The sequence below is a fragment of the Neovison vison genome, chromosome 3 (genome assembly GCF_020171115.1).
Source record: "Neovison vison isolate M4711 chromosome 3, ASM_NN_V1, whole genome shotgun sequence".
In the NCBI taxonomy this organism is placed as follows: Eukaryota; Metazoa; Chordata; class Mammalia; order Carnivora; family Mustelidae; genus Neogale; species Neogale vison.
This window is the reverse complement of record NC_058093.1, coordinates 152,672,130-152,684,402: the sequence shown is the minus strand read 5'-3', so window position 1 is coordinate 152,684,402 and position 12,273 is coordinate 152,672,130. Positions and strand designations below refer to the sequence as shown.

Below are 12,273 nucleotides of genomic sequence, written 5' to 3'. Positions count from 1 at the left end.
TTTTTAGTTTGTTTTTATAAAAAATGTGTTTAAAACCTGGCACATTAAAAGTATTAGAATGTCGGCGCTCCCTGCTCCCCGCCCGCCGCCCGCCGTCCTCCGTCGGTTCTCTCCTTAGTGTGCTGCCGTCTCCTTAGCCACCCGCCCGTCTCCGAGCTTGCGACTCGCGGACGGGCGTCCTTGGCGCAGAGAGACCGGACTGCGAGTCGTCGCCTAAGTGCCTTTCATTTGAGAAGTTCAAGGCACTTGTAGAACTTCTGCCGCACAGGCGTGGGTCTTGCAGCACACTTGTAAGCATGGCTGCCATCCGGAAGAAACTGGTGATTGTTGGTGATGGAGCCTGTGGCAAGACTTGTTTGCTCATCATCCTTAGCAAGGACCAGTTCCCAGAGAGGTATGTACCCACAGTGTTTGAGAACTATGTGGCAGAAATCGAAGTTGATGGAAAGCAGGTAGAGTTGGCTTTGTGGGATACAGCTGGGCAGGAAGATTATGACCGCTTGAGGCCTCTCTCCTATCTGGACACTGATGTTATACTGATGTGTTTCTCCATTGACAGCCCTGATAGTTGAGAAAATATCCCAGAAAAATGGACCCCGGAAGTCAAGCACTTCTGTCCCAACGTGCCCATCATCCTGGTTGGGAACAAGAAGGATCTTCGGAATGATGAGCACACAAGGCGGGAACTAGCCAAGATGAAGCAGGAGCCGGTGAAACTTGAAGAAGGCAGAGATACGGCAAACAGGATTGGTGCTTTGGGGTACATGGAGTGTTCAGCAAAGACCAAAGATGGAGTGAGGGAGGTTTTTGAAATGGCCACGAGAGCTGCTCTGTAAGCCAGACGTGGGAAGAAAAAATCTGGCTGCCTTGTCTTGTGAAACCCTGCTTCAAGCACAGCCCTCATGCGGTTAATTTTGAAGTGCTGCTTATTAATCTTAGTGTATGATTACTGGCCTTTTTCATTTATCTATAATTTACCCAAGATTACAAATCAGAAGTCATCTTGCTACCAGTATTTAGAAGCCAACCGTGATTATTAATGATGTCCAACCCACCTGACCACTGGGGTCCTTCTGACACCGCTCTAACAGCCCTCCTCTGCTCTCCCACCTGACACACCAGGCGCTAATTCAAGGAATTTCTTAACTTCTTGCTTCTTTCTAGAAAGAGAAACAGTTGGTAACTTTTGTGAATTAGGCTGTAACTACTTTATAACTAACATGTCCTGCCTGTCATCTGTCAGCTGCAAGGTACTCTAGTGAGTCCCTACTTCAGAGCTTTACTCCTTAACAGATTTTATTGGCATAGCTCTGTGATGGGCATCCAGTTTTTTGAAAATGCTCATCCAGAAAGGCCCAAGTCTATGCAGCTGTGGCAGAGTTACAGTTCTGTGGTTTCATGTTAGTTACCTTATAGTTACTGCGTAATTAGTGCCACTTAATGTATGTTACCAAAAAATAAATATATCTACCTCAGACTAGATGTAGTATTTTTTGTATAACTGGATTTCCTAATACTGACATTTGTCATCCCTACAGAAAGTGTATTGGTTTTTTAAAAAAGAAAGTGTATTTGAAAATAAAATCAGATGGAAAATTAAAAAAAAAAAAAGTATTAGAATGTCAGCTTCCTTACTTGGGGGGAACTCTAGTAAATTTAGTTCTATATAACTCCTTAAAGAGGCTACATAATCTTAATAGTAACATCCAGAAGTAGAAAAATGTTATACACACAAAGGTCCTTCTGAACTATAAGCCCATAGACAGACACATAGACACAGAGAAAACTTTCAACTTTAGTTTGAGAGTTAACACAAGTTACGGAACTCACCAGTGTATATCAAAAAGCTCTTCCCTTCCCAATAGATAGAAATTCTTAATTGATTTGGTCTCAAGATAGACAAATAAACAGGAAAGACTATTAGATTCTCAGGTATCTCTCACCCAGAGACAAGGTCTCTATAAACCACTAACCTTTTCACAGAGATCACCAAATGGTCAGACCATAAAACTCACTGGGGAATAATTTGTCAGCTGTGGACAAACTAAATATAAACCCAAGTGCAACTAGCATAGAGCAAAATTAAAACTAGAAAAATAGAAAGAAAATTCTATTGTAACTCTGATTTTATCTCAGGGAGCCAAGAATGATGCATCTGGGTTTAAATAATCCAAGAGTTGCATTTTGCTGGCAACAAAGTTTATCTGGCTTTGGTAAATAAAACTGTTGCATAACTCAGTAGAAGTCCCATAAAAAAGTAATTCTCAGGCAAAGGTAAAATCACAACTCTCTTAATCAGATACCTACAGAAGTCATGGTTCTGGGTAACCATGGACTCATTACTTGAAAACATATTAGTCATACTAGGGAATACAATAGGATTGGAGGCCTGTTCCTAACTGTGGTGCAAAAAGTGGGCAAAAGAAGAGAATGAGTCCGGGCTTCAAATTCCCAGTTCAAGATTTTCATAAATATCCTGAAAAATTCTCTATCTGAAAAACAACAAACCACCTCACCCAAATCTTTATCTCCTAGAGCTTCATGCCTGGGATTTCTAAAAACCAAACCCAGAGTCTCATACAGTGAGGGGTTGAATTCCAACTCAAGTTGAATCCCCAATTTATCAGAGTAGCTAATACAAGTAAATTGTTGGGAAAGAATGAGGTCCTGATCATTGGAATAGGGGCAGGTGGGGGTATCCTAAGGAAGCTATAAATCTTGAACCCCTAAACTCTGCTGAGTCCTCTTTGTCCCCTAGGTACACTCCTTTTATCCATGCCTGAGGAGGTAGCCTTCCTTTGCCTTGAAAACCCACCATGGCCTCCCCTGAGATAGAAGCCTTTTAAGACGTTGCTGATTTTCCTTGAGGCCCATCCTTGGCGTCTCTCTTTGTTTCTAGATCTAGACTTAAGTCCTAGAGGCCACAGAGGTTGTGTGACTCACATCAAAGCACACTATATATGAAAAAAACTCATCATTGTTCCAATGTATACAGACAAAAATATGAAGACTATGTATAGAGATGGATTTTAAGGATGTGATAATGGATGGTAAGGATGTTAATGGTGGAAGAGAATAAAGTTGCATCATGTTTAATTTTTTGGTATGAGCCTAAGAAGAGATCCTGGGTACAAAGTTTTAGTTTAATAGGTTTCAAAAGGGCTCTATTAGTTTGATTGGCTAACACATGAACCTGAAGGTAGCCTACACCAAAAGTTGAAATGCTACAAGTTCTTTGTTAAGTTATAGAGGAAGGTATCCAAAACCTTGGGGAGACTGGAATATTAGAGTGAATTTATCATGTAAATCCACTTATCAACCCTGGAAGGGCTCAGGGAACATATGTTTCACCATTATGAGAAGTGAATTTTTGACGGAAGCCTCACATCTTTTTTTTTTTTTTTTAAAGATTTTGTTTTTAAGTAATGTCTACACCCAGTGTGGGACTTGAACTCACAACCCTGAAACCAAGAGTCACATACCCCACCAATAGAGCCAGCCAGGTGCCACATGGGAACCCCACATCTTTGAAGATCTCTGTGAATGCATTTCTATGTAGGTCAGAAATTATAGTGAGGTAGCTACCAACTAATGGGGGTCCCTAAACAGAATGGGTAATTGGATCCCATAGTGGCAAGGACCCAGTGGTAGCATATAATTGCCAGACAAGGTAGATGTGACTGTTGTAATGGATGCCAGAGTCAAAGCAAGTAATCAGAATAGTCTGACTTGTAGAAGCTTAGTGCATTTGGCTGGTTGATCATGGTGTCCCAAACTAAGAAATAAATGGCCAATTTATTCCTACCTGATCTATCTAAGAGAAGGGGTTCTAGGTTGTGAACTCAACTTGATTTACCAAAGCAGATAGTTACTGCCCCTCAATCAATTCTCAAACTTGAGCAAGTTTAAAGAAACAGAACCCTTAGAAGGAAGAAGAGGCCAGGTCCCCTCAAGGAAGGACCTTGCTATATTGACAAAAATATATACTGTTGATCTTACTTTCACCTTCCCCAAAAGGAAAGTGACTATGTTTTGGGAAAGGAAAACAGTTCCCCCAGTTCCAATGTGTAATTGGAATATATATACTCAGCAACTGGCATAGTCCCCACATAGGCTCCCTGACTTGTGGAATAAGAGCTTTAATGATAAGAAAGACCTGCTTCTGCTTGGATGGTCTGTCCATTTCAGTGAGGGGAGTGTTAAAGTCCCCTACTATTATTGTATTATTGTTGATGTGTTTCTTTGATTTTGCCATTTGCGACAACATGGATGGAACTAGAGCGTATCATGCTTAGTGAAATAAGTCAAGCGGAGAAAGACAACTATCATATGATCTCCCTGATATGAGGAAGTGGTGATGCAACATGGGGGCTTAAGTGGGTAGGAGAAGAATCCATGAAATAAGATGGGATAGGGAGGGAGACAAACCATAAGTGACTCAATCTCACGAAACAAACTGTGGGTTGCTGGGGGGAGGGGGGTTGGGAGAAGGGGGGTAGGGTTATGGACATTGGGGAGGGTATGTGCTTTTGGGTAAATTGGAAGGGGAGGTGAACCATGAGAGACTATGGACTCTGAAAAACAATCTGAGGGGTTTGAAGTGGCGGGGGGGTGGGAGGTTGGGGTACCAGGTGGTGGGTATTATAGAGGGCACAGCTTGCATGGAGCACTGGGTGTGGTGAAAAAATAATGAATACTGTTTTTCTGAAAATAAATAAATTGGGAAAAAAAAAAAAGAAAAGAAAGACCTGCTTCAACTTCTAAAACGAGTGAGACATCACCTAGTGGGACTCTTTGGATTTGTGAGGCAACTTTTGTGAGTAACTTGAAAAACTGCAAGTTCTGAATATACCCAGAATAAAAGAAGGCTCTACAAAACCAGGCCTGCCCAAAATGGCTCTGACACTTAGGCCATATGACTTAGTAGATCCAATGGTGCTTGAGGTGCCAGTGGCAGGTAGATATGATGTTTGGAGTCTTTGCAGAGCCCTATGATAAATTACATCTCAGACTCCTAGAATTTTGGAGCAAAATTCTATTATTTTGGGTGGATAACTACTTTCTTTTTGAGAAAGAGCTTTTGGCTTACTATTAGAGCTTACTACAGACCGAACACTTAACTATGAACCACCAAGTTACCATATGAACTGAACTGCCCATCATGAATTACATGTGGTCTGACCTGCTAAGCCATAAACATGGGCATGCACAGCAGTACTCCATCATCAAATGGAAATGGAATATATAAATTGAGCTTGAGCAAGCACTAAAGGCACAAGTAAATTACATGAGGAAATGACCCAAATGCCCATGACCCCTACTTATGCTGCATTACTGTCTCTCTCCAAACCTATACTTATGACCAGAGGGACAGTTGCCTACGAATAACTGATGGAGAAATAGGAAACTGGATGCTGGTTTATAGATGGTTCTGCACACTACTCAGACACTTTCTAAAAATGGGCAGCTACACTGCTGTAGCCACTTTCTGGACATCCCTAAAGGAAACTGGTGAAGGAAAATTCTCCCAGTTGACAATTTTTCAACAATGCACCTGAGGTTTATTTTTCCTGGAAGAAGAAAGGCCACATTTATGATACTATATCAACATATATGCTGTGGCCAATGATTTGGCTGAATGGGAAGGGACTTGAAAAATAAGATAATATATAAATTATTGACAAGGAAGTCTTGGGAAAAGTTGTATGACTACATCTCTTTGAATAGGAAATGATATGATAAAATTTCTGTCCCATGTGAATGCTCATGAAAGGGTAGCGCCAGCAGGGGATGGTTTTAATAATGAAGTGAATAGAATAAGCTATTCTGAGATCCCCCTCAGCTTCTTTCCCCAGCTACTTGTATCATTGTCTAATTGACTCATTAACAAGATGACTGTGGTGGTAGGGATGGAGACTATGCATGGTCTCAGTGCATTTACTTCCACCCACCAGGGCTGACCTGACTTACAGTCATTGCTACTCAGACATTGCTGAGTATTCAAATCAACAACAACAGAAACCAATATTTAGTCCCTGATAGAGCACTATTCCCTAGGGTGATCTGCAACTTACCTGGTGGCAGGTTTCATTAGAATGCTTCTATCATGGAGACCGAGTGCTTTTCTCTTAATGGAATAGACACTGACTTTGGATATAGATTTGCTTTCCAAATACCCATATACCATCACAAAACCCTTAAAAGTGGGGGAAAAAAGGAGATGAAAAGGCCAGGGTAATACCATGTGGGAATATCCTATAATTGCTTCTTTTGAACATGGAGAAAAGAGGCAATGAGCCAAGGAATGTAGGGGCTTCTAGAAGCTGAAAAAGGCAGAGCAATGGATAATCTTCAGAGCCTCCAAAAAAGGAATGCAGCCCTGCTTACACACACCTAAGTTTAAACTCAAAGAGATCTGTGTTATACTTCTGACTGCTGGAAATGTAAGTTCTAAATAAGTATGTTGTTTAAAGCCACAGTAGTTGTGCTAATTTGTTAAAGCAAAAACGCAAAAATAGAAAACTAATGCATTGTTCACTTAGAAGTTATTACCAACTATATATATGTATAAATGTGTGTGTGTATATATATATATAGTTTTACATACATAAACATATGTATTTATATCTATGTATCTTATCTATCTATCCATCCATCCATCCTTTGAAAATGGGCACTGTGTCATGTTCTTTTTTGTATAAATCAAGGTCTAGCACAATGCCTGTGCCATAGTAGGCAATCAAGTACTGTATTCTGCCTTCAGCTACATACAAGAATGGAGAGCTCAATACTTTCATCTTTAAGATATAGGCTGCCAAAACTGCTTATAAAAATTCTTTATTATAGAGAAGTTGCTTCCATCTTACTTTTTTCCCATTCTTTTCTCACCCCCTTGCAACTCCATCTTGCAATAAATCTGGATTTCTTCTGTATTTTTTATTGGGAAGATGCATAATCAATCGCAATATATCAGACTGAGCAATGAAATAATCTAGGGGTACCTGGGTAGCTCTGTCAGTTAGGCATCCAGCTCTTGGTTTTGGCTCAGGTCATGATCTCAGAGTTGTGAGATGGAATCCCAAATTGGGCTTTGCACTCAGCAGAAATTCTGCTTGAGATTCTCTGCCTCTCCCTCTGCCCCTCCCCCACTCAGTCTCTCTCTCTCTCTCTCTCTCTCTCTCTCTCTCTCCCCCTGTCTGTCTCTGTCTCTTTCAAATAAATAAAGAAATAAATAAAATCTAAAAAGAAAAGAAAGAAAGAATCTAATAATGCCATTTAACATTTTTGGATATTTACTATGTCTGGTTTTTGTGTGTGTGTGAATTCATTTAATCTTTTTCCAAATGACTTAGTGTTTAGTTTCCTCAAAGTTTTCTAGCTGACTTGGCTGCCTTCATTAATTAGTCCATTTATTCCACAGCCTTTGAATACTGATTCTGTGGCAGATGCTGTCCTCAATTCAGAGAGCACAGCACCTAACACAGTGTTCAGTGCAAGGTCCCTGTCCCATTTCACATTGCCATATTCATTTCTTATACTGTGCCCCCTAAATCCTCTGATCCAGGTAGTATTTTTCTCTCTCTCTCTCTGTCTGTGTAGACAGAATTCAAGGCTGCTTAGATTATTCTTTACTTAATAGAAGTCTTCACTGTGGCTACATTCTGAAGAATATTCCTTAATTAGGTAATAACATGTTACTTTATTGTTAAAACAAAGAGCTCTGCATGTATGTAATGATGGTTTTTAATTATAATCAGAATTGTCTGCCAGGCATTAATCAATACAGTCCTTGGATATAAAAAGCAAGAGGGAAAAGCAGAGAATCTTCAAGAGAGTGAAAGAAATAATCATTAAATGTTATTAGATCAATGACCATGGGAAGCTCATTCTTTGTATAATAGCTGATGTTTCAAACACATATTGATTCACCTTTGTAACAATTATGTTGGATGCAGGGGCAGGGGCAAGTCCTGGAATAGAGAAACAACAAATCTCAGGCATCTCTTCATGCCTCAAAAGACACATAAGTGTCAAATGTTCACACTTGGATGGGCAATCTGTTCTCCAACTGGCTGGAGGGGGAGCTTTGCTTTGATACACCCTGCCTTATTTGTTTTGTTTAATCATTCATGGCAAAATATCTGATGCTAATGTTTCTGTTGCTTACCTTCAGCCCTTCAAATTAATATTATCTGTATCGCAGATCCTTTCCCTTTGGATGCTTAGCCTCTTTAGACAAGCTTACTGCAGAAGCCATCCTTCCTACATTATTTATTAAAGCATGATAAGGTAAAGTAATTACATTATCAGATATCTCTGTCGTATATGAGCAATAAGGCACCATAATAATAGTATAAGACATCTTGGAAGGAGGATATAATTACCGCAAGGCAATCACACTCCTGGGGATTATAGGAGCTTGGATACATGTCTTCCCTTATAATGCCCTAAGGATGTGATTATCTCAAGAAGAGAGAGAGAGAAAGAAACCCAGTGAATAATGTTGTATTCTGCTCTACAAAATTTATAGGAAAGGGCAAAAGTGTATTTCATATGAGTATGTGATGTGGCTGTTTAGGATATTTGAACAGCAGTTTCAAATGAGCTGAACTATTTGTAGAAGTTAACCTGTCTCTTCAGGAATCAAGTAGGCCACTCTAAGTCATTTTGTAAAGCCAGATTGAGCTCAGAGATGCATTAGAATTTTAGCTTGCTTTAAATGTTAGGAAAGTGGTTTGATGGGGCTACTAATTTCTAGCTGGCTCAGTGCATTAAGCTTTCTATTCTCTTGCTAGCTGGTAAGGTGTGGACTCATCATTCAGGCTGCTATTGACATTTCTTGCCTGGTGGCACCAAAATGGAAAACAAAGAGGTGTTTTTAAATTATCCCACCAAATCTGAGGAAACCATGTTTCAGTTGTGGTTAAATTGAATTTCCAGGCTGAAAGAAGAGTAAAGAATGAGTAAAGCAAATGTCAACCAGCCTGGGGTCACATCTACATCCTGAATGTTCTGTGAGAAATCAACCAAGTCTTTTATAACTAAACCAATTGAAGAATTTTCTGATCTACAAGAATTAAAAATAAATATTTCCAAAAATTTGCATTAATATTTTTTTCTGAAGAGTATTCTTCAGGGACTTAAGATAGAAACCAAAAATAAATTACTAGAATTAACTTTTAAACCTTATCACAAAAGTATTTTAATCAGCAAAAGCTAGAGCCTTCTGTAACAAAAGATATTCAGGTAAAAAATGGAAATTCTGTTAAAAATGGGCTTTTGATCAAATAATTTGAAACATCTGGCTAGACAGAAATGTCTAGCTGTTGACTGATGACTTCATTCTGGAGACATGTTCTGTGACACCAACACACCTAACAAGGTAAATGTTTTAGTGCACTATTTTTGTTTGGAATACTTGTAAAATTTCAATGTCTAAAAATCACATAAAAATTCAGTAGCTTTATTGAGTTGACTTATTTAAGTGTCATCTAGATTCAGATATCATGTGGATTTGGCATCATGCAATATCACTCAGAATCATACTTATCTATTATGTATAAAGCATGGGTTCATTGAGCAGTGAAAAAAGAAAGAAATTGGAGCACAGGGAATCATGAACAAGGGAGACTCATTAAATCTCTGTGATTGAAGAGTTTCAGCTGTGATGAGATCTCATTTCTGGTGTATTTGGGTCTTGAACTAGGTGCTGAGAACACAGTAGGAAATTAGACATTGCCTTTGCCCTGAAGAAGACCAACATCCTATTTATTTCTCTTTTATTCTTAGTTCTCACTGCATGTCAAATTCTTTTTTTTTTTAAGGATTTTATCTATTTATTTGTCAGAGAGAGAGGGAGAGAGAGCGAGCACAGGCAGACAGAGAGGCAGGCAGAGGCAGAGGGAGAAGCAGGCTCCCTGCCGAGCAAGGAGCCCGATGTGGGACTTGATCCCAGGACACTGAGATCATGACCTGAGCCGAAGGCAGCTGCTTAACCAACTGAGCCACCCAGGCGTCCCATGTCAAATTCTTTACATGAATAAATTAATCTAAATTTGCACAACAAGTCTATGCCATAGTTATTATTATCTTTATTTCAAAGGTGAAGAAATTGAGGTGGAGAGAGTTAAAGTAACGTGTTCAAGGTCACACAACCCAGAAGTCAAGTATGGGACATTGAACTGACCCAAGTGGATCTGGAACTCATATTTTAACCACATATAACCTATATGCTTCAAGTTAAAGAACAGATGTTCAAATTAAGATGGGAACTAAATTGTTTCAGGTGTGTGATAAACATATATAAAAAACACAATGGGGGAACCACACTCAATTTTATAGTGAGTGAATAGAGAACCAGATTTATAAAGGAGATAATTATACTTCCTGAATCACAATTTACAAATTGGTAGATAGAGGATAGGAAAATATATAGTTTTGACTTCACTATGACATTTCATTTAAAACAGGTTAATAGTATCATCACACAAGTAAATATAGTTTGTGTCATGGTCCTAAGCCTTCACTTTCTGATGAGTGGATAATATAAAAACTGAAAGTTTACTGTGCACTGCCAGAATCCTTTCCATTAAAGATTATTATAAAAAGGGAATCACAAACCAGCTACAAATTCTGAGACTTTACAACCAAGACAACTCAGGAATGTGTCATAGGTTGCATTACTAGCACAATATTTTTTAATGATGGATTTTTGCACAATAGAGTCAGACCCTTTTGCAAATGTCAATAAGTGGTGTAAAATTAACTATGGACCCTCATATTAGGAGCAAGAAAAGGTACTTTTTCATTTGTGCATTTAATGAAGACTATGTACTGCTATGTATATCAGGCTAAATACTATAAATGAAACTGGAATAAAGGTCCATCAAGGCCTTAAAATTATTAATTCCCCATTTTAGAGGCCAAAGAAGAAATGAGGATAGGGCTGGGATGGAGGATATTTTGAAAGGGGTAATTAGAACCAGGATTGCTCTGCTTCAATGAGAAGAGGGCTTGAGAAAGAGATGGAATATCAACATTGTCCCTTGCTGAAGAAAGGTAAACGAAAGTCCAAAATATGCTGTGGCGATTGAGCGGTGACTGACAGTCTAGACAAAAACTTCCAGGATATCTTTGGTACAGAATCAAGATCATTATACTTAATTGATGCAGTGGGGCTGACTCTCAGGGAAGGATGGGTATCCCAGGGCAATGGTTTTGTGAAAAATGTTGAACAAATAAATCCAGCTAGATTTGACTTCCTTGGATTACTGAATAAATAAATAAGTAAATGGGTAACTTAAATCTATATCATGGCGGTTTTGTTGCAAGCTTAATTTCTTATTTTTTTTTTAAGATTTTATTTATTTATCAGAGAGAGAGAGAGAGAGAAAGAACAAGCACACAAGCAAGGAGAGCATTAGGCAGAGGGAGAAGCAGGTTTCCTGCTGAGCAAAGAGCCCAATGCGGTATTCGATCCCAGAACTCTGAGATCATGACCAGAGCTGAAGGCAGATGCCTAACAGGCTGACCCCGGGGCATCCCAACAAACTTAATTTTTTTTTTAAGATTTTATTTATTTATTTGACATAGAGATCATAAGTAGACAGAGAGGCAGTCAGAGAGAGACGGGGAAGAAGGCTCCCCACTGAGTAGAGAGCCTAATGTGGGGCTCAATCCCAGGACTCTGAGGTCATGACCTGAGCCAAAGGCAGAGGCTTAACCCACTGAGTCACCCAGGTGCCTCAACAACAAGCTTAGTTTTTATTTATTTTTTATTTTTTAAAAAGATTTTATTTATTTTTTTGACACAGAGAGAGAGAGAGAGATCACCAGTAGGCAGAGAGGCAGGCAGAGAGAGAGGGGGAAGCAGGGTCCCTGCTGAGCAGAGTGTGATGCGGGGCTTGATCCAGGACATGGAATCATGACCCAAGCCGAAGGCAGAGGCTTAACCCACTGAGCCACCCAGGCACCCCTGAGCTTAATTTTTAAAAGGAGAATTCTGAAGGATAAGTTCTTTTCTTCCCTTCAAATTCCAGTAAGAGATCTTTTGTCATGATTACATGAATATATACATTTCCAGGTACATTAGGATACTTAATAGGCTGTATTTGACGGGGGGGACTACCTTCTGAAGGCTGTAATAAGAGAAATGATCATTCCAAAAATATATTAAGAATTAATAATATGTAAGGCAAACTGCTAAGTTTTATAAGAAATATGAAGATGCTTACTTACTTCTATGATTTATTTACTGTCCACCATTACAATATG

At 39.2% G+C, this 12,273-nt stretch overlaps 1 pseudogene; it reads left to right on the top strand.

The window, feature by feature from the left end:
• Positions 1–275: 275 nt before the first annotated feature.
• On the top strand, positions 276–882 carry LOC122901929 (annotated as a pseudogene).
• Positions 883–12,273: the final 11,391 nt, after the last annotated feature.